The sequence below is a fragment of the Cervus elaphus genome, chromosome 24, assembly GCF_910594005.1.
Source record: "Cervus elaphus chromosome 24, mCerEla1.1, whole genome shotgun sequence".
Taxonomy (NCBI): domain Eukaryota; kingdom Metazoa; phylum Chordata; class Mammalia; order Artiodactyla; family Cervidae; genus Cervus; species Cervus elaphus.
Window position 1 is genome coordinate 59,741,662 of NC_057838.1, and position 18,392 is coordinate 59,760,053.

At 51.2% G+C, this 18,392-nt stretch overlaps 1 protein-coding gene across 2 annotated transcripts in view; it reads left to right on the forward strand.

The window, feature by feature from the left end:
- The window catches only part of POC1A (POC1 centriolar protein A), a 117,860-nt gene that overhangs the window by 19,698 nt on the left and 79,770 nt on the right, over positions 1–18,392 (forward strand). The window contains exon 1 of one of the 2 annotated variants that reach the window (XM_043885390.1): positions 626–643. The exons of the other annotated variant lie outside the window; for it this stretch is intronic. The gene's annotated coding sequence lies outside the window, so the exon portion shown is untranslated. Of the gene's footprint in view, positions 1–625; positions 644–18,392 lie in introns of those variants that run through there. 2 annotated transcript variants of the gene reach the window in all.

Genomic DNA, 18,392 nt, shown 5'->3' on the forward strand with positions numbered 1-18,392 from the left:
AGTGCACTAGGGCCAGTTCACAGGTCCAAGATGAGGGTTTTGCCTGGGAATCTAGGGCTCAACTCTGCCCCATCCTGCTGAGGGGCCCTGGGCAGTGCCCAACAGCTGGAGAGAATGTAAGTAAAAAGATCAGACTCAAGAAGTAGCCAGAACAGAGTAAACACGGTACTGAGCACTTTGCCCATCCCTGGGCCTCATTTCCCTATCTGAGCAATGGAATCATAATCCCCATTCTGCCTACCTTGTGGGGTTGTTTGATCAGAGGCAAAGCAGAAGCTGAAAGAACTGGATATTGGAGCTGGACATGGGTTCTAACCTCAGCTGGATCTTATTTGGTCTCAGGTAGGCCACAGCCTCTCTAAGGCTCTGTTCTTCCTTGTAAAGCTCTCCCAGCCTTGCCACTTGTGTTTGGCAGAGGGTCAGGTGAAGTCATGGTTTTCAGAGGCTTATTGTTTAAACCAACAAGTTTCCAGCCCTCTGGGAATTTCCTGTTTAATGGAAGGAAAGGTTAGGAAACAGAAGACTCCCACAGAAAGTGAAATAGGATGTTGTAAATAATTCCAGATGGAGGAAGAGGCTATTACTCCAACAGGCTCTGGAGGAGAGGGGAATCCCAGCCACGAGGAAGGCTTCCAGAAGAAAGGTACTGGCTGGAGAGGTGGGTGTCTGTGGGACTGCAAGACTGGTGGGTGAGGCATAGAGTGGGAAAACCCAGCTCTGTCCTGGAGGGCAGTATGAGTCAGCTTGAAGAGCTGGGCTGCAGGAATGCACCTAGGTAGTTAGATGACAAAGGCCACAACAGCCACATAGCTTCCCAGTTCGAGGACTGAAATAATCAGACCCAGGAATCTGCATCTTAACCAGGCCTCCCTCCTGGTAATGTGGGGACAGGGTAGCTTGAGGCCACATCTTGGGAAATGCTGCCTAAGTAGTTTCCAGATTGAGATCTTGCTTTTTTTTTTTTTTTAAAGAACTTTATATACTTATTTTTAAAAACTTTGATGGCATTAAGTCTTCACTGCAGCATGCAGGCTTAGTTGTCCTGTGTCATTGGGATCTTAGTTCCCTGACCAGGGGTTGAACCCATGTCCTCTGCATTAGAAGTCACATTCTTACTTATTTATTGGCTGTGCTAGGTCTTCATTGCTGCGTGGGCTTTTTCTAGTTGCAGCGAGCAGGGTCTACTCTCTAGTTGTGGTGCGTGGGCTTCTCATTGCAGTGGCTTATCTTGTTGTAGAGCACAGGCTCTAGGGCGCGCAGGTTTCAGAAGTTGTACTACATGGGCTTGGTAGTTGCAGCTCCTGGGTGGTGGCTCATGGGCTTAGTTGCTCTGAGGCATGTGGGATCTTCCTAGACCAGGGACTGAACCTACATCTCTTGCATTGGCAGGCAGATTCTTTACCACTGAGCCACCAGGGAAGCCCTGGAAGGTGGATTCTTAACCACTAGACCACCATGGAAGTCCCTGAGACCTTGCTAGAAGGGCACAGGCTAAAGCCATGAATTCTAATCTTGGATGTGCTACTTTTTGATTTTGGGGTCTTAGGGAAATTACCCCATGCCCTAAGCCTCAGTTTTTGCATCTGTGGAGTGAGAGTGCCCCTCTGTCTCAGTGGGTAGGCCCCGTTTTGACAGAGTTGAGATCCCTCTCCTGAGTTCAGCCTTCTTGCTCTCCTCTCCCTCCCTCTGCTTTTTCCTTCCCTCTCTTTTCCCCCCCTCACTGCTGTCTTGCCTCCCTCCTCAGAGCTGTGGTGTAAAACACTCATCTTATCACCCTGTTCCCGGGCAGGGGAGCCCAAGCCGCCGTAGTTCAGGCAAGGTCAGGCTCCATTCTGGGAATGACGCTAGGACCCAGCCTCCCCGACTCTCCTGTCTGCGTCATCTTCACCGTCAGGGGCTGTTTCATCCCTTTCCACTCTGTGTCCCAGGAACTATTTTTAGCTGGGCCCCTCTATAAGGATCACGAAGCCCAGGGACCTTGAGCAAACTTCGTGCTTTCCTCTGGGCCTCAGTTTCCACATCTGCCAGCCAGGTGAGAAATCTTGCCAGCCTTCCTCTTGAGGAGACCCCAGTGGACATGGGACAGTTGTGAAGACGGGCAAAAGCTCCAGTCTGTGCTACTGATGCTCAGTGTGGCCTTGGCCTTGGGCCCGCAGTGCCCACTGGGGTGTCGGTGCCTATATGAAGAATGGTGGGTGAGGGACCAGCCTTGTAGAGGTTCTGGAAACAGCTCAGCTCTGCCCTGGAGGGTTGGAAACACAAGCCTCAGGGTTCATAGTGATCGGGCCCAGGAGTTATGATAGGAATTTGGGGATTGGCTGGGACAGGAGGATTCTGAAGCCCCCACCACTTGCCTTGTTCTGGTCCTTCCAGGCTCTGGCTTACCCAGAGCAGGCCTGGGCCTGGGTTTGTGAAGCCATCTGTGGGGCAGGGAGTGGGCTCCTATTGACTAGGGGGAGAAGGGGCCACAGTGGAGCAAAGCCATCAAATGCTCCAGGAGGCAGGTCTAGGGTGGTCCACAAAGAACAACACCCCGCACTCTGTTGAAAGAGAGCAAGAAATGCCCAAAAAAGCAAACACTTATCTTCCCAGAGAGCCCCAGAGGACCCCAGAATCTAGCCTTCCAGCCTAGCACCCACAAACTGTGGCCCAGACAAGTTCTGTTTGACCTACACAGTGCTTTTAAAAACGTGAGTTAGTTGGCAAGATGTAGCAATCCGGAGATTGTTAAACTGAAACTCGGATTTTTAGCTTCTCTTGAGGACTCTGCAGGCCTGGAGCCCCTGGGCTGGCTGAGGCAGGACCTGCTGTCTCCACTTTTCCACTAGTGCTCCCTCCAGTGGGTTCTCAACCCTGAGGACATGTGATGTCCAAGCAGTGACGGCTGTCTGACCTTGCAGACATCTGAGTGTGTGCCTGTAGCCCTAACCCATTTTAGAGCCCAGGTGACTTAAGACTAGAGAGGGGACAGGACTTGCTCAGGGCTACACAGCAGGTGAAGTTTGGGTTGCAAAGGGAACCAGATGTAATGGTTCCTTGCTCTCTAGCCAACATGCTAGGCTCTTTTGCCCTCAGCCGCTGGAGGAGGGTCTGGGGTGGGGGGCTAGGGGAAGGATCGGACTGGTCCAGGGGTGGTTCCCCAGAGCTCGTCCTCAGCTCCCAGCCCTGGCCTGCAGGTCAGGCCTGAGCAGGCCCCCTGAAGTGATGGAGCAGTGATGGGGTGAAGACAGGGTGGAGCGAAGGGACCCGACTGAGCCCACCTTCTCTGGCCGGTGTTGGATGCACAGTGCGAAGGAGCCTCTCTCCCTGCCCTGAGCTTCTGAGGACACACCCTAAGAAAAGGACCATTACAGGCTGTGACCATTGTGGACAGTACACAGGGACGGATGATGGCGGGAAGGAGGGGACCCACCTGGGACCTGGCATCAGGGAGATACTGCCCTGATGGAACAGCCAGGCTCAGGGCCTCGCAGAGAAGGCTAGAGGAGCCTAGTGTGGATTGGGGAATTAAGGGGCGAGGGAGGCTAGAGGCAAGAGGGAGACGAGGGAGGTATGTGGGCTGGGGGTCAGAGTCCCATCCGACCATTGCCAGAATCCCACTGTTACCAACTATGTGATTATCAACCAAGGCAAGGACCTTCATTTCTCCCTGGCCGTGCAGGCATCTAAAGGCCTATCCTGCTGCATTCTGACCCAAAGACGGGGGAGCTGGAACAATGAGGGAGGAGGAGAGAGTGAGTGAGCAAGGCCGAGAGCAGTGGGGCTGGGTGGACCGGGGCAGAAGAAGGCTGGGAGGATGACACTACCATGAACAAGTAGCAACTCTGTTCGGATGCGGGGCCTGGTCCCCACGAAGAAGCCCTCTAGGCCGTCAGTGATTAGCCACATACACTGGACAGAAATTCAAGATGGTGAAGGAACTCTCCCAGGTCACACAGCCAGCAGGTGGAGAACAGGGCTGACCTGCTGGCCTTCTGCCTCCAATCCAGTGCCCCACCCGAGGGAGATTAAGGGAACTGGGAGGAACGAGGCTGGGACTATGTCTAAAGGTTTCAGCTCTCCGCAGAAGCCTTTCTCTACTTCTGGGTGTTGGTCCAGTTTGGTTGGGCTGATGGGAGTGCCCAGCCAAGGAGATGGCCCAGCCTGACCCTTAGAGGAAATCATCCACTTCCAGAAACCTCTGGGCAGCCAGCCACAGGCTCAGGAGGCAAGACTTCATTCTGACTGCACACACCAGCGACACTCTGCTCCTTCTCTGTCCCCCGCACTTGGGTCAGAGGGTCTGGCCTTGGCTGCCTGGCACTGGGACTCTCAGCCTGCTGGAGGCTGCCTTCTGCCCCGCTCTCCTTGCTCCTTGGGGACCCTGGAGGCTGTAGGTTCTCTGCCTTCTACCCTAGAGCCCATCTCTGATGGGGAGAAGCAATACTCCTCTCTGCCTCTTCTCCCTATTTCCACACCATTCCAGCCATCCTTTAAGACCAACCACCACTCTACTGAGTTCTGGTCTCAGGCAGTTCTGTGCCTTTTCCTTTCTAATTCTCAGATGTGGAGTAGCCATCCGCAGCCCCGTTCTCAGACTGAAGGCAGACTCTTGTTTGTGTTCAACTCCCAGCTCCATCCCTCCATTGGTTCCTTAGCCTTAAGCAATTGACGCAGCCTCTCTGAGATTTAGTTTCCTTATGCACAAAAGGAAGTAATACATTATGTGGTGGTTAAATGTTATGTATCCGCCCGACTAGGTGATATTGCTTGTTGTTTAAACACCGATCTAGACGTGGCTGTGACATATTTTGTACATATGATTAACATCTGCAAGTAAGTAAGGGAGGTTGTCCACAGTAATGTGACTGGGCCTAACGCAGTCAGCTGAAGGCCTTGAGGGGAAAACCCGAGGTTTCCTGGAGCTGGACTTCTGTTGCAAGCAGTAATATAGAAATTCTGCCTGAGCTTCCAGCCTCCCAGCCTGCCCTCCAGATTTTAGTTTTGCCAGCCCCCACAGTCACATGATCCAGTTCCTTAAAATGAAATAAACCTCTCTTTCTCTCCCTCTCCATCTATGCTAAATATGTATCTTACTGGTTCTCTTTGGAGACCCTTGACTGGTATACTTTGGTGGACAAGGTTGACATGAGGACTCCCTGAAACACCGTCTGCACCTGGAAACAGCATACAGTTAGTGTTAGCTACAGACAAGGGAATTGAGGCGTGGAGAGGTGACTTGTCCAGAATTTCAGGGCTGGAGTCAGGATTCGAGCCAGGCCTATCTTCCCAGCTCTCTCAATGTGTCCTTGTCTTGTCACCCACCTCCTTGCCTTGATCCTCAAGTCAAGGTGCCCACGGGGCCTTTGGTGACTCCCTCTCTCCTGGGATTCCCTTTGGGTTTAATTAGAGCCCTCAAGTCCCCGTCGGGGGTGAGACCAGAGGCGTTGTTGGGGCCTGACTGCTACTGAGTTAGCTGATCCTTGTGCAAGACTAGCAGTCTTGTGACACGTCAGCCGTCACCAGCCCTCGAACTGCGGTGGCCCTGCTGTGGCTCTTAGAGTCGTTATGAGTGAAATCAACCAGGAGTGATGGCTAAACACCCACCCCTTCACCTTGGGGAAGACTTCTCTGCCCCACTCCGTACTTTGCAGACCTTGCAAGCTCATCTCTTTGCAGCACAGACCTGGATCAGCAGCACAGAGCCCCACAGGGGCCCGATGGGGTGGGACAGCATGGGCCCTGTGCCGCCGGGGCTCAGGCACAGCCCCGTCTTAGCTGCAGCTATGGTCATTCTCAGGAACACAGCCCTCTGTGGCCAGGCCTTCTTCCCATTTACTCCAGAAAAGCCTCATATCCAGATTTTGACGTGAGCACTCTGAATCTTGTCTTGTTTTTTTTTAATAGCGAAACCCTGTTTATTTGAATAGATAATATTTGCTTATGCCGAAAGTGCAAATAGCATGGTTCAGGGTAAACCACGAACATTCCCCTCATACAGGTCTTTCTGCAGACACTGCCACTGCTCTTAGGTTCTCATGGGTCCTTCCAGAAAGATTCCACTCATTTACTCAACATTTATCAGTTGATCGTCTACTATGTGTCGAGTGCTGCACTTACGGAACATAGTCCTTTTTGCTCTTTGTACTTAATACTAATAACTTGGAGAGAGCCCTGTCAGTGATCAGGGCGTGCCCATCCTTTTCCATGACTACGTAATACTCCACCACACTGTTGCTCATCGTTCACCCACATAGCCCCTACCGATTGTTTGGTGGTTTTCAGTTGGTTGCACCCACAGACATCCTCATATGGGGTGAGGACATCTGTGGGATATTTAGAAATGAAATCACTAGGTCAAAGGTCAAATAGAAGGTGAAAAGCTTTGTTTTTTATTTAAGTTTTTAATTTTATATTAGAGTATAGTTGATTTACAGTGCTGTGTTAGTTTTAGGTGTACAGCAAAGTGAGTTAGTTATACATGTATATGTATTATTCTTTTTCAGATTCTTTTCTCATGTAAGTTATTATGGAGTGTTGAATAGAGTTCCCTGTGTTCTACATCAGGTCCTTGTGGATTATCTGTTATATTAATGTGTATGTGTTAATCCCAACCTCCTAACTTATCCCTCCTCCTCTTTCCCCTTTGGTGATCATTAGTTTGTTTTCTGTCTTTCTTTTTTTTTATAATTTTGTTTATTTATTCATTTATTTTTGGCTGTGCTGGACCTTCATTGCTGTGCATGGGCTTTCTTTAGTTGTGATGCGCAGGCTTCTCATTGTGGTGGCTTCTCTGCTGCAGAAACAGGCTCTAAGGTGTGCAAGCTTCAGTAGTTGCAGTTCCTGGACTCTCGAGCACAGGCTCAATACTTGTGGCACTTGGGCTAAGTTGCTCTGCAGCGTGTGAGATCGTCCCAGACCAGGGACTGAACCCGTGTCCCCTGCACCAGCAGTGGATTCTTTACCACTGAGCCACCAGGGAAGCCCTCAAACACTTGTTTTCTAAGTCTGTGAGTCTGTTTCTGTTTTGTAAATTAGTTTATTTGTATTGATTTTTTTTTAGAATTCACATAAAAGTGTTATCATATGATATTTGTCTTTCTCTGTTTGACTTCACTTAGTATGATAATCTGTAGGTCCATCCATGTTGCTGCAAACAGCATTATTTCATTTTTTATGGCAGAGTAATATTCCATTGTACCACATATATGTAGTATACACGTATATATATGCACCACATTTTATTTATCCGTTCATCTGTTGATGGGCATTTAGGTTGCTTCCATGTCTTGGCTACTGTAAATAGTACTGCAGTGAACATTCAGTTCAGTTCAGTCGCTCAGTCATGTCTGACTCTTTGCGACCCCATGAATCACAGCATGCCAGGCCTCCCTGTCCATCACCAACTCCCGGAGTTGACTCAGACTCATGCCCATCGAGTTGGTGATGCCATCCAGCCATCTCATCCTCTGTCGTCCCCTTCTCCTCCTGCCCCCAATCCCTCCCAGCATCAGGGTCTTTCCCAGTAAGTCAACTCTTCGCATGAGGTGGCCAAAGTACTGGAGTTTCAGCTTCAGCATCAGTCCTTCCAATGAACACCCAGGACTGATCTCCTTTAGGATGGACTGGTTGGATCTCCTTGCAGTCCAAGGGACTCTGAAGAGTCTTCTCCAACACCACAGTTCAAAAGCATCAATTTTTCAGCGCTCAGCTTTCTTCAGTGAACATTAGGGTGCATGTATTTTATGGTTTTCTCTGGATATATGCCCAGGAGTAGGATTGTTAGGTCAAATGATAGCTCTATGTTTCATTTTTTAAGGAAGCTCTGTTCCCCATAGTGGGTACACCAATTTACATTCCTACTAATAGTGTAGGATGATTCCCTTTTCTCCACACCCTCTCCAACATTTATTGTCTATAGAGAAGGTCAAAATCTTTGATTCCAACTTTGCTTTTTCTCTCATATAGAATTGTCTGCCCTGTTATAAACAACCTCAGATTCTCAATGGAACGAGGTAGTTTTCAGGAAATAGATAAACAGGTTTACATATTCAGTAAATACTTATTGTGCACCTATTGTTTACTGGGTGTTGAGCTAGGTTCCAGGGAGGCAGCCCAGCTCTCATGGAGTGGACAGTCTAGCAGGGGAGACAGATGTAAACACAAGCCCATCCAAACACATGATCATGTGAGAGTGGGAGCTCACAAGGGTGTTCTGAGTGGCCAGAACAGGGGCTGCTTTATCTGGGGATTTGGAAAAGCCTCATGAGGATGGGACATTCCGTGTAAGTCCTGAAGAATGAGAAGAGGCAACCAGGTGTTGGTTGGGCTGGAGCAGGCCGGACTGGGGATCCATGATCTTGGTTGTCTCCAGCTCTAGTCACTACGCTTCATGATGTTGTTGTTGTTCAGTTGCCAAGCCATGTCTGACTATTTGCGACCCCAAGAACTGCAGCATGCCAGGCTTCCCTGTCCTTCACCATCTCCCGGAGTTTGCTCGAACTCCTGTCCGTTGAGTCAGTGATGCCATCCAACCATCTCATTCTGTGTCACCCGCTTCTCCTCCTGCCTTCAGTCTTTCCCAGCATCAGGGTCTTTTCCAGTGAGTCGACTCTTCTCATCATGATGTGGGCAGATGGAAATATCACCTGTTGTGCCAGGCACCAAGGAAGTGTTGCATACGTCTCATCGTATTACTGTCATTATAGTAAAATGTGAATGAGGAGGCATGGATGAGAAGTTGGGGCTAGTGGGCAGTGCTCAGAAGATGGGCTTGGGCTCTTTAGGCCTTTGAGGACCCTGAGGAAGGCCGATGGGGAGGAGCTAGAAGGCCTCCAAGCCCTTGCTGAAGTCATAGAGGTGGGGTTGCTAGTAGGATGGGGCATGGGGGGCAGCAGAGGCCGTCAAGGGCCCAACTGAGAGGGTCGCCAGAGCTGGCTGAGAAGTGGACCTTTTCCCATGGGGTCTGGGGTTGGGGGACAGATGTGAAGCCTTGGGGTCAATCCTAGGTGAGACAGACCCTGGTGTTCAGGCAGCGTGAAGTGCCAGGTCCAGACAGGGGATTCCGGGGTTGGGGGAGGGCAGTCTTCACATCTACCCAATCTCCAGATACCATCTGGCTTAATGCTGAGGCCTGATTGTGACACCAGCTCAGCGCTTCCCTCCAGCTAACGGCCACCATCCCACCCAGCCCCTGAGTTCCTCTTTTCTGAGCCCCTACATCAAGGTCCGTTGGGACTTTGCCTTCATTGCTTTGACTTGGGCTGTCTAGGGGGGCTAGAGGGGCTCAGCAGAGCTGGTGGCTCAGAGGAGTTTTTCCGTGAGCATTTGATGAGTGAGTGAATGAGTGAATGAATGAATGAATGGAGTGGGTAAACAGGCGAGTCTTCTCTGTGGGCTCTGTGAGTGCATGTGTATGGTGGGTTCTCAGGCCCCAGAACTGGGGGCAGTTTGTGGGCAGGCTGTGTCACCAAAGAGGCAAACGTGGAAAGTGGGAAGCTGATGGCTGGGCAGGAGAACCCGAACAAGGTCATTACCAGGCACCTGGTTGCTCAGGCATTTGTGTGAGTCTGCCCCTGGGGAGATCTGCAAGGACCCTGCCGTCGCACCCCTTCTCGTCCACACACAGGCTCACGGGCCCCTCCCTGGGGTCCAGGCCATCCTCCTCCACACCATCCTCTGTGCTCACCCTGGGCTGGCCGACCCTGATCCTGGTCCTGATTCCGGACCACCATGTGAGTGGTCCGGAAACCACCTGAAGCCCTGTGGAGCTGGGCTGGGTAGGGAGCTGCAGGACAGATGGACACAGGGCTGGTGGCACGTCTTCCCTATCCCAGACCCTAAGCCTTTCTCCTGGCCCTTCTCCCACTGCCTCTGGCCAGCTCATCAGATGACCATGGCTCTGCGTGGGAGGGCTCCCACACTATATCTGGGTAACTACATTTAGAAAGTAGTTTTTCCACAGCCTACGCATGTCTTAGCAGACAGGAAACTGCTGGTAGCTCTGAAGTCACAGTTTAGGTTTGGGAATTCTCAGGGCCAGAGCAGCCTGGTGGTCATTCACAGATGTACACACTGGATGTCTCTCAAATGCACACTTGGCCCGGGACCCACAGGTGCCAGAGTCACTAACACCCCCTCGTGCATAGCCACATGCCCAGCCACTCTAGTCACGGGCCAGCACACTCATACTAGCAGCCACATGTAGCTGCAAAGTCACATTTGTTGCAGGCGGACATGCAGGGACGGGCCGCTGTGCACCACGGCTGTGACGTGGTGTGCACTATCACACACACACACACGGGCCGGGCAGCGTGGCATCACAGGTCTGTGCACTGCTGCTTCACCTTTCGCCCTCACTGCCCCCCACCAAGTGTTCACTAGCTCCCTGGAATGCGACATCACTGTCCTTCGCCCACCTGCCTTCCTGGTGAGGTCAGGGCTATGAGGTCAGTATGCGCCCCCTTGGGAGCTTGGGAGAGAACAGTGGGTTTGTAAATCACCCGAGTCCAGTTGGGGTCATCTCGGGACATTCGTGCACTTTCCAGAGTGTGTGGGTATTATTAGGCACCGGCAGGAGTCCAGAGAGGATACATCAAAGTACGTCACAGAGGTGGCACTGGGCAGTGTTCAGGCTGTTGAACAGGTGTTCTCTGAAAAAAATGTTCTGTGGTCACATAGGTTAGGAATGTGTGTTATATAATTCAGCCGGGCTGAACAAAGGTGAACTGGTTTCTCGTTTGTGGATTTTGGCAGAGCCGTGTGCTGCCAGAGCTCCCGGGAATGGTGTGGGATGGGTGGGGAGGACATAGCGTGAGTCTCATTGCTCACTCACACTGCCTTCTCAGGGCCTCAGGTGGGCTGGGGGCACCTGAGCAAGACTGCCTGGCAACACCAGCAATCCCTGGACCCTTCTGTGCCCACCGCAGGGCTGTGGATTCAGCCACGTGCCCTAGAGTCTGCATTTCTGCCAGTTCTCAGGTGTCGCTGACCCACACATGGAAAACCGCAGACCTCAGAGGAGGCAGAGGAAGCTTTTCAAAGCAAAACTTGCCTGGGGTTGCACGTCTGCTCAGAGCTCCCTCCCAACTCAGTGGAAGGCACGTCCTCATGGTCTGCAAGGCCCACCCACTAGATGACCCCCCAGCTAGTTATTCTGTCCCTTAAGCCCACCCAGCAAATCCCCACCTTGGGCCTTTGTGTTGCTGCCCCTTCCGCCCTGAAACACTCCTTCCTCAGATCTTGGTGGGGACCAGCCCTGCCCTCCGCCCCTGCCTTCTCACTCCTCCAGCCCCGTGCTGTACACCGTGTTCTTCCACAAGGCCTGCCATGACTGTGGCCGGCCCTCTGTGTCTGCACCTGGAGGCCAAGGCCACGCCGTCATGTTCTTGGCTCCATTCCCAGCACCAAACTTGGCGCTGGGGAAGGGGAGGGTCGGGTGCTGTGATGAACAGAGTGGAGGAGGCCAGCAGGGCTAGAACTTTCTCGGCCAGGCCTGAGCAGCTGGAGCCCCCACCCAGGAAGACCCCAGGTGGGGCTCTCCGGTCCGATGCCAGGTCTGCTGCCCTGGGAGGCGGTGGGGAGGAGAGGACAGGTGCCCAGGCCAGGGCAGTGGGGAGTGGCCCTGGGGGCAGTCAGGCTCTGTCACCGGCAACATGTTCCTTATTAGCACTGACCTGTGTCCTCTCCTTGGAGCACTCGGCATCCTGACATATCTCCCCAGGGGTCATGGCAGTGTGGATGAACTCCGCTCACCTGCAGCTCACAGTGATGTGGGTGAGGTCGAAGGGTGTCCTGTGGCAGAAACCAGAAGGTTCTGGGGAGCTGGGGCCAGGCTTGTTTTCCCCGACACACCCTCTCCTGGGTCTGGCCTGCCCTAGGGGGGTGGCCCTAGGGGGCAGCTGGCAGAAGAGGAGTTAGCCCAGGCCTGTCTGACTGCCGGGTGCAGATGACTGGTGGGGAGAGGCTGGGGGAGGGGCAGACCCCCTCTGACCTAGTCCTCTGTGGGGTCTGTGGGGTGGCCGCCTGGAATCTGCACCGGCGTCCCTGGGGCCTGTCTGACTGTGTCCTGCCTCCTTCCCAAAGCAGCTGTGTGTGCTGGCTGTACCCTATAGCCCTCCACCAGCATGTCAAGGCTGTAGGTTGAAGCAGCCTTGGGTATCAGGATAGTCCGTGAAATTGCTCATGATGTCAGTGATGGCCTTGCTCAGGGCTCTCAAGGAATCCTCTGACAAGCAAGGCTTTTTAAATTTGTTACTTTATATTTATTATTGTTTCTGGCTGCACTGCACACAGCATTTGGGATCTTAGTTCCGTGACCAGGGATGGAACCCATGCCGCCTGCAGTGGAAGCACAGAGTCTTGAGCACTGCACACCAGGGAAGTCCCTGACAAACAAGGCTTTGACTTTAGGGTCCTCCTACTCAGGGAGCTAGCATCAGGCCCTGAGCCTTGCCCTGAGTGGCTATGCCTGGCAGATGGACTGCAGGCTGAGGTCCCTGGGTCACCAGCTCTCCTGGGTGTAACTGTGAGCAGTGTCTTGCTTCCCATGTACCTGGGTCTGTCCATACACACACGTGTTCACGTGCAGCAAAGTCTGCAGTCTGCATTCCTGCACTCCCAACCCCACCCCTGCCTGCCTCTTCATGTTCTTAACTGACAAAACATTAAATTAATATCAGGTGTACAATGTAATGATTCGATGTTTGTATGTATTGCAAAACGATCACCACAGTGAGTCGGTTGACATCCATCACCATACACGATTACATAAAAATTATTTTCTTTGTGATGAGAACTTTCAAGATCCACTCTCCTAGCTGTATTCAAATATGCAGGATATAGTATTATTACCTATGGTCACCATGCTGTACATTTCCTCACCATGAATTATTCATTTTAAAACTGGAAATTTTTTTTTTCTTGGAGCTTACTATATGCCAGGCCTGTGGTTTAATCCTCCTGCAATCCGATGCCATAGGTTTGTGTCCCCCCAAATATATGTTGAAGTCATAACTCACCTGTATACCTGTGAATGGAACTTTGCTAGGAAATAGGGTCATTAAAGGGCTTCCATGGTAGCTTAGCTGGTAAAGAGTCCGCCTGCAATGCAGGAGACCCTGGTTTGACTCCCGGGCCTGAAAGATCCGCTGGAGAAGGGATAAGCTACCCACTCCAGTATTCTTGGGCTTCCTTGGTGGCTCAGCTGGTAAAGAATCCACCTGCAAAGTGGGAGACGTGGGCTCGATCCCTGGGATGGGAAGATCCTCTGGAGAAGGGAACGGTTACCCACTCCAGTATTCTGGCCTGGAGAATTCCATGGACTGTATAGTCCATGGGGTCGCAAAGAGTTGGACACGATTGAGCAACTTTCACTTTCAGGGTCATTAAAAACATAATGAAGTTAAAATGAGGTCCTACTAGATGAGAGTGTGCTCTAATCCTACTACTGGTGCCCTTTTTTTTTTTTTTTTTTTTAACTGGTGCCCTTTATAAGACGGCCAGAGGCACATAGAGAGGAAGGCATGTGAGGAAGGAGGTGAAGATTGGAGTTGTGCTCCACAAGAGCTGAGAAACTCCTGAGGCAGAAACAAGGCTGGGGTCCTTTCCTAGAGGCTTTGGGAGGAGCATGGCCCTGCCAGCACCTCGATGACTTCTAACCTCCAGAAGCAGGAGAGAATAAATTTCTGTTGTTTTTAGCCACTGGGTTTGTGGTGTCTTGTTACAACAACCCTAGGAAAGTAATACATTTAGTTTCTGTTAGGATCGCTATTGTACAGGAGGCAATAAGATTCAGAGATGTTAAGCTGTTGCCTACCGGTACATAGCAAGTCAGTGTTACACCTGGGATTGGAGCCCAGATCTGCACAACTCCAAACCTGTGAGCTCAGCCTCTCCCCATCAGACCCCCTTTGGTTCCATTCCTTGACCCACTACAGCGTCCTATTCCCTGCAACCTCAGGGGAGACCCCATCCCCTCCCTGTTGGGGGCCTCCAATATTCTTCACTAGCTCCTAAAACTCTTCCATGTCCTGGCTTCCCCAAGCTCCCATCTGACCTTCTTCCTTCCCTTCCCCAGCAGGCTTCAGGGATGCCCCTCACCATCCCCCAGACCCCGCATGGCCTCAGTCCTTCAAGCTGCTCTCAACTGTCTACATGGGAGTTCTGGTACCCCCACAGCCTGGACCCCCATCCTCCTGTGCATCTCTGTGCAGTCATGATCTCCCTGTAGTTATACCCGTTCTTCCTGTTGCTCCCAGGTCTCCATACCCGGACTCCGTCCCCAGACCTCTCCCCTTCCATCCCTGCTCAGGATGGACCCTCTCTAGGGGAGCACTGACCATACCCCCTCCCTGGCACCCCAAGCTTCCAACATGCCCCATTGCCCCCAAAGTGGCATTTGAGACCACTGTCCAGGCTCCTGTGAACCATGAGGTTCAGACAGAGGAGGCCTCATTTGCCTTCTCTGCAGAGGGCCTCCCCCATCTCCCTGTCCCGAGCCCGCTCTGACCCCCAGCTTCTACCCTGGCCCAGGGTGGAAGCTGCCACTGCCCAAAGCAGGTCCAGGTTTGTTCAGCCAAAGTTGGAGGCCCAGCATGATTTGTCAAATTCTGAGCCAGCCTGTTCAGGGAAGGGAAGGAGGGCAAGGCCAGAGCTCGTTTGATGTTGTGATGACCTTCTGTTGGTCCAGCATAAGTTTGCACAAGGAGGGGTCACTGGAGTCCGTGTGTCCATGTGATGTAACGGGGCATCAGCTTGTACACTGGTACATCGGCACGCGATGTAAGAGCTGTCGTTGGCGCTCCACCTGCTCCCTCCCACTTAACCGTTTGGGGTACACAAGCCTGAGCCCTTATTGCCAGAGACCTCTGCTGAAGGCTTTCTGTGTCCCAGAAACCCCTAGGCCTGAAGGTGCCAGGCTGTTAAGTGTGGGTGGATAGGCCCTCACCCGAGGTGAGGTGACTCTGAGGAATGTCCTGTAACGGGGTCTGGGCTCTCCAGCGACATCAGACTCTGGTTGCCCAAGGTGGTAATTTGCTTAATAATACCCTTCATGGCTCCCCCTCCTCTGTCTCACACTCACACTCCCTACTGGTGTGCTCCCAAACACACAAATTAGCCTTGAATCCTTTCTCAGCTTCTGGAAGAACCCAAACCAAGATATACAGGTACAGGTACACACGTCAAAGGTCTCCCGTAAGCATGGAGGCAAGTGCAGCAGACACACAATCACATCCAAGGACTCAGAGGTACAGGTGGGTGCACACACAGTCACACACCTTCATCCATTCCATATGCTCTCGAGAGGGGCCTGGATGAACTGACAGGACCCTCCATCTAGAAGCACGTAGATCCTCATCCTGCTTGGCCTTCAAATCCCCACCCATGCCTCTTCCTGGAAGCCTTCTCCCCATCCTGCCAACAGAGGGATCTCCTCAGTGCTGGGCGAGCACCCCTAAAAGGACACTCAGAGGGCTCAGCCTGCTTGGGGACCCTTTCCCTGTCTGATTCCCCTGGAGCAGAGGCTAGTTCATCTCCTGGCACCCCCACTGAGGGGGTGCAGTTCAGTTCAGTTGCTCAGTCGTGTCCGACTCTTTGCGACCCCATGAACCGCAACACGCCAGGCCTCCCTGTCCATCACCAACTCCCAGAGTTTACCCAAACTCATGTCCATTGAGGGGGTGCAGGGTCAGCTATATACCTGACCCTCCATAATGCCCAGGGGCCACAGAACGGAGTGAGGTATGCAGCTGGCATTCCACAGATGCTTGTGGACTAGAACTGTCTGCTCCCGCCACTATAGCAAGCCCTTCTCTGAGCCCCAGCATCATAGGGACCCATGGGAGGGATTTCCTAGGGTTCCTCAGGCCCAGTGTTTCCAGGGAGTGAATTGTCCAAAAATTTTGGCGACTATTCCCTGTGCCAAGCCAGGGCTGAGTGCCAGGACCCTCCTGTGATTAGCAGGGTGTGGTCCTTGCTCTCACGGAGTCTAGCCTGGGGGGAGATAGACGAGAAAATTCTAGCATATGAGGAGTGAGGGGTATGGAGGTATGAGGGATGACTGGGGTGGGGCCAGCGGAAGTGGCTCCTCAAAGGCAGGGGCAGGCTGTCCAGGCCCTCCTGGTGCCCAGAGTTTATCAGTTCCCCGGACCACTACATCAGAATCACCAGTGGAGGGGACTTCCCTGGCAGTTCTGTGGTTAAGACTCCATGCTTTCAATGCATGGGGCATGGGTTTGATCTCCGGTCAGAGAACTAAGATCCCACATGCCCATGGGTGTGGCCAAAAAAAAAATAAAAGAATCACCAGAGGGTTTATTATAAATATGGGCTCCCAGCTCCATCCAGCTCTGTGGCTTGTCTGGGAACTGGCATTTAAACCAGCTGCACCCTAGATTCTGGAAAACCCCATGTAGGCCTGGCCTTGGCAATCTCACTCTGTTGAATGACCAGCTGAGTGACTGTTCTATAGCCCTGCTTGTCAAACTGAGGGGGGATGGTGATGGTCGTGAAACCACAGGGTAAACAGGTATATTTCTTTCTTTTTTTTCTTTTTTAAACAGGTATATTTCTGAATATCAGTGTGACTTGGAGTTAACTGGTCAATCATTAAAACAGTAATTTGATATTTAAAAGATATTAAAAAAGGATTATTTGCTAAAATTCATGGTTTAAGATAAAATATGAGAGAACAAAGGACTTTGTAGTGTGGGATTGGACATCTTGGGACAGTTTCAGTCCCCATCTCTGTTGGGGGTGAAATCCTGAGGCCCCCTTTTCTTTCCACCAGGGCCTGAACTATTGAAGGGTTTTTATTCTTCTTCCTGTATACATTAGGATTAAGGGTCCAGGCTGTGCAGACAGACATGGGTTCAAATTCTGGTTGTCTACATATTGATACTAACTCTGTGCTTCATTTTTCCCATCAGTAAAATGGGTATAAATACTGTACAGCTCCTGGGCTTGTAGTTAAAACTTCACATGGATCTTGCTGTACTCCTTCAGTTCAGTTCGGTCTCAGTCATGTTAGACTCTTTGCTACCCCATGGACTGCAGCACACCAGGCTTCCCTCTCCATCACCAACTCCTGGAGCTTGCTCAGACTCATGTGTATCGAGTCGGTGATGCCATCCAACCATCTCATCCTCTGTCGTCCCATTCTCCTCCTGCCTTCGATCTTTCCCAGCATCAGGGTCTTTTCCAAGGAGTCAGTTCTTCACATCAGATGTCCAAAGTATTGGAATTTCAGCTTCAGCGTCAGTTTCTTCCAATGGATATTCAGGACTGATTTCCTTTAGGATTGACTGGTTGGATCTTCTTGCAGTTCAAGAGACTCTCAAGAGTCTTCTCCAATACCACAGTTCAAAAGCATCAACTCTTTGGCACTCAGCTTTCTTTATGGTCCAACTCTCCCATCCATACATGACTACTGGAAAAACCATAGCTCTGTCTAGGCAGACCTTTGTCAGCAAAGTAATGTCTCTGCTTTTTAAAATGCTGTCTGGCGTGGTCGTAGCGTTTCTTTGAACGGGCAAGCGTCTTTTAATTTCATGGCTGCAGTCACCATCTGCAATGATTTTGGAGCCCAAGGAAATAAAGTCTGTTACTGTTTCCACTGTTTTCCCATCTATTTGCCATGAAGTTATGGGACTGGATGCCATGATCTTTGTTTTTTGAATGTTGAGTTTTAAGCCAGCTTTTTCACTCTCCTCTTTCACTTTCATCAAGAGGCTTTTTAGTTCTTCACTTTCTGCCAAAAGGGTGGTGTCATCTGTGTATCTGAGGTTATTGATATTTCTCCCTGCAATCTTGATTCCAGGTTGTGCTTCATCCAGCTTGGCATTTCGCATGATGTACTCTGCATATAAGTTAAATAAGTGGGGTGACAATATACACCTTTGACATACTCCTTTCCCGATTTGGAACCAGTCTGTTGTTCCATATCCAGTTCTAACTGTTCCTTCTTGACCTGCATACAGATTTCTCAGGAGTATTTCTGGTATTCCCATCTCTTGAAGAATTTTCCACAGTTTGTTGTGATTTACACAGTCAAAGACTTTCATGTAATCAATAAAGCAGAAATAGATGATTTTTTGGAATTCTCTTGCTTTTCTGATGATCCAGTGGATGTTGGCAATTTGATCTCTGGTTCCTCTGTCTTTTCTAAATCCAGCTTGAACATCTGGAAGTTCACGGTTCATGTACTATTGAAGCCTGGCTTGGAGAATTTTGAGCATTACTTAGCTAGCATGTGAGATGAGTGCAATTGTGTGGTAGTTTGAACATTCTTTGGCATTGCTCTTCTTTGGGATTGGAATGAAAACTTGTCGGGAGCCTCCAGGATGTGCCCGGGGCCGTGACAAGGTCACGGGACGAGAGAGGAACCTGCAAGGCAGCTCTTCCGCTCGAGGTTG